The sequence below is a fragment of the Lolium perenne genome, chromosome 2 (genome assembly GCF_019359855.2).
Source record: "Lolium perenne isolate Kyuss_39 chromosome 2, Kyuss_2.0, whole genome shotgun sequence".
NCBI classification, from domain to species: domain Eukaryota; kingdom Viridiplantae; phylum Streptophyta; class Magnoliopsida; order Poales; family Poaceae; genus Lolium; species Lolium perenne.
Window position 1 is genome coordinate 2212413 of NC_067245.2, and position 4722 is coordinate 2217134.

The window sequence follows — 4722 nt, forward strand, 5'->3', positions numbered from 1 at the left end:
CAATGCGGGTGCGCCGGATGGAACGGAAACCCTCGTCGCGACTGGCGGGCCAGCCTCATCAGCGGCACCAACCGACGCGCTGCAGCTTTACCTTAATGGCGACGACGGTTTTCAGGGCGGTGCATCCGAGACGCCCCGTCAGCGATGCGCCTCCTCCACGCGTCGCCGCCGTCTGCATTCCCGTGCTCCTTCTCCACCGCTTCCCACGCTTTCTCCCTACCTCTTCCCGTGCAGCCACCGACTATAATAGGCCGCCTCCGCTCGCTATCGCCATCACAGCCACCGGCAATCCCAGAGGAGAAGGCGGCGGAGCAGAGGGCCATCCTCGTGTCCTTAAAGACGCTGAAGAAGGCAGAGGATGACGCCAATGAGGCGCTGCAACAGCGGATCTTGGAGGACGTGGTGGCCCATCGAGCTCTAGCGAGCGCGCAGCGGAGGGAGCGAGGGGAGGCGACGGTGGAGAAGCGGAGGAGGGACGAAGGCATCGACGGGGCGTGGCTGTCAAGCGCCCCGAGGGACGACAAGTAGGCTAGAGGCGATCACCTAGCCTTTTTCATTCAAAGTTTTATATAATCAAATTTGAATGAAAAACTTTTATTTCGTATTATTTACATATTTTGGAGCCTCGTTTGGGGGCTGCGGCTGGAAACAGACGCACCCCAAAAGCGGCACCACGTGTCGGCCTCTCTCAAACGCTTGATCCGACGCTTTATCCGGACTCTCTTTGGGGGGACGTGACTGGAGATGCTCTTAGAGCATGTGGCTGGGAAGTACTTTTTCTCCTGTGCGCTCTAAAATACTTTGAAGATCCCTTTAAAACACACGACTGGGGATGCACTAAGTTTTTCAAAAGCGACGTCTCCAAAAAGAAAATAGTGCACAAGCGCTATTGTCGTCCAATCAAAGATATTATGCTTTCACCCGAAAAAAGTTCCCGCCTCCAAAAAAATGCTTTCAACAAGGCCATTGACAGACACCACCAATTAAGGTCTAACCTTGAATTTTCACCCCAAAAGGTAGAACATTGAATTTTTACCCCGAAAGGCCGGCAGAACATTGAATTTCTCATGTGTTGATATCTCCACTCGCATACTGTTGCTACGAAGCCCGAAAGGCCAATCAAGTTCACTATCCGCGCGAAGCCTCGGACCACCAGCACTAGCCCTCGAAACTCGGCGGTGAGACCTCTTGGAGACAGTAACTCCAGTTTTGTTCAAACAGTATGGCTGACAGTCTATTAATAGGACTGATTATAGCACGAGCCATACTGTTACTTCTACTACATGTTTGGTTGGCTACGGCGTCCATATAATTTTCTTCTTGTATTGAACTGGACGTTGCAATAAACATAGGCAACATTCATCATCCGATTCTGAGACAACGAAATCCCCTTACGATTGTTTTTCATGGTTTTGCAAATAAAATACAGTACTAGCATAATTACTAGGGTATTCTTTTATGGTGAAGCGGAAAGCAAAAATATCCTGCCATTTTTTTCCAAATGTGAAATAATCAATTGTTCCTTTTTTTTTCTCCAGTCCAACTTTTGGTTCTGTTATACCAAGTGTGGAATTTTAAGTCTTTCTTCAAGCATGATGTTGATATGGAATCAACATAACTAGAACGCCAATCTCAAGATTTTTTATTTCAAGAGAGAGAAAAAAACACAATACAGATGGAAAAGAGTCACACCGAACGCATGAGCCAGCAGATACAAAAAATGCAAGCACCTGTGGCAAAATTTATTTCTTACTTGCATGCAGATACCGTTAAAATTGGAAGTTCCTAATATTTATGAGTGACCTATAGGCTAGGGCCACAACTTTTTGATTCCAGAAATATGGAAGATTTTGGGACATGAAAAACATTAACTGCAGAAGTTTCTTATTCACAGGGCATGTAAATGATAAAAAAAACTTAGCATTTTTTGTGGCAAGGATGAAACAAATAAACAATGACTCGAGGACTTCAAAATTTCCACATATGGCAAGTAGGGGGGTGTAGATGGAAGACAAGTCATGCAATAAAGCAGAAATGACAACAACGTACAGGCAGGGACATATATATACAATCCAACACGCACATTCTCTTCTTTCCCTACAAACAAATTGTAACCACATGACTATGCTGGTGTGGAATTTGAACTCTTTTCTCAAGTATGATGTTGATATGGAGTCGTGGTATCGGCCAAGTGCAGATTATTTACTCTCTCGAGAAATAAAATACAGTACAGAAGCAGACGTACATATATACGCAGGTTTGGGAATCTGAAAAAATATGAGAAAATTCAAGGTTTTGCAAAAGAGCATAATAACTAGGCCGAGGGGAATCTGAAAGTCCTGCCTTTTTCCTGGCAAAGATGAACAACCCACTACAGGAATCGCGGTAGATGCCGACGGCCTTCGACCCTCGGCGTAGCACGCGCTTGCCCTCGGCGTACGATACGCCGACGGGCCCCCTCGGCGTAGCTCCTCGGGGAAGGTAGGTGGTGCGTAGGAGGTATCCTACCGCCGCGCGGAGGTCCCGCGCGATACTGAAATGCGCACCATGTAGCTGCTTCACAAAAAAAAGCCCTTCCGGCACCCCGAAAATGGAAAAACCGTCGCCCGTGGTTCGGATTGGAAATCCGCGACCGGGGCCTTGCTTCCCATCCTAAGGCCCACGCACGTGCCAAATATGGCCTCGTTCCGACAAACTATGTGGTGAAACGGGCCGTTTCCTACTCATTTCCCCTAAAAGCCATAGAACTCCGGACGAGATAGCCCTGTTCGTGAAGGGTTCTCCAAGATAATTGCCGTATCCCAGTTCTGTCTTTTGCAGTGGTTACTAGGACACATAAAATGACGCCACGCGGCTCCGCTCGATTTTTTGGCTCCGTTTGCTTTGCCTGCTAGCAAAACGGGGCCGCCGGGACATGCGGTATGGCCGTACCGGGCGCGCGCGTGCACCCGTCCGGCAACGCGCGAAACGGAAAACATTTAGCACATAAAATGACGCGTCCTAGACCTAAAAACATTTTTCCCTCCATTTATTGAGCGAAGGAAAGTGTCGCGATTCAAATCCGGACGGTTTCCGGCCGGATTCGCGGGCACCGCAGAAGCGGGTGGGATTCCCGGATGGCTTCCGCGCGCATATGGCATGTGATAGGTGGTCCGAAGGAGGTATCCTACCGCCGCGCGGAGGTCCCGCGCGATACTGAAATGCGCACCATGTAGGCGCTTCACAAAAAGCCCTTCCGGCACCCCGAAAATGGAAAAACCGTCGCCCGTGGTTCGGATTGGAAATCCGCGACCGGGGCCTTGCTTCCCATCCTAAGGCCCACGCACGTGCCAAATATGGCCTCGTTCCGACAAACTATGTGGTGAAACGGGCCGTTTCCTACTCATTTCCCCTAAAAGCCATAGAACTCCGGACGAGATAGCCCTGTTCGTGAAGGGTTCTCCAAGATAATTGCCGTATCCCAGTTCTGTCTTTTGCAGTGGTTACTAGGACACATAAAATGACGCCACGCGGCTCCGCTCGATTTTGGCTCCGTTTGCTTTGCCAATCGCAAAAACGGGGCCGCCGGGACATGCGGTATGGCCGTACGGGCGCGCGCGTGCACCCGTCCGGCAACGCGTGAAACGGAAAACATTTAGCACATAAAATGACGCGTCCTAGACCTAAAAACATTTTTCCCTCCATTTATTGAGCGAAGGAAAGTGTCGCCCCAGTTCAAATCCGGACAGTTTACAGCGGATTCGGCGGGGCACCGCAGGAAGCGGGTGGGATTCCCGAGATGGCTTCCGCGCGCATATGGCATGTGATAGGTGGTGCGTAGGAGGTATCCTACCGCCGCGGAGGTCCCGCGCGATGCGAAATGCGCACCATGTAGTCCGCTTCACAAAAAAAGCCCTTCCGGCACTCCCGAAAATGGAAAAACCGTCGCTCGTGGTTCGGATTGGAAATCCGCGACCGGGCCTTGCTTCCCATCCTAAGGCCCACGCACGTGCCAAATATGGCCTCGTTCGACAAACTATGTGGTGAAACGGGCCGTTTCCTACTCATTTCCCCTAAAAGCCATAGAACTCGGACGAGATAGCCACTGTTCGTGAAGGGTTCTCCAAGATAATTGCCGTATCCCAGTTCTGTCTTTTGCAGTGGTTACTAGGACACATAAAATGACGCCACGCGGCTCCGCTCGATTTTTGGCTCCGTTTGCTTTGCCATAGCGCAAAAACGGGGCCGCCGGGACATGCGGTATGGCCGTACGGGCGCGCGCGTGCACCCGTCCGGCAACGCGAAACGGAAAACATTTAGCACATAAAATGACGCGTCCTAGACCTAAAAACATTTTTCCCTCCATTTATTGAGCGAAGGAAAGTGTCGCCGGTTCAAATCCGGACGGTTTCCGGCGGATTCGGCGGGCACCGCAGAAGCGGGTGGGATTCCCGGATGGCTTCCGCGCGCATATGGCATGTGATAGGTGGTGCGTAGGAGGTATCCTACCGCCGCGCGGAGGTCCCAGCGATCTTGAAATGCGCACCATGTAGCTGCTTCACAAAAAAAGCCCTTCCGCACCCGAAAATGGAAAAACCGTCGCCCGTGGTTCGGATTGGAAATCCGCGACCGGGGCCTTGCTTCCCATCCTAAGGCCCACGCACGTGCCAAATATGGCCTCGTTCGACAAACTATGTGGTGAAACGGGCCGTTTCCTACTCATTTCCCCTAAAAGCCATAGAA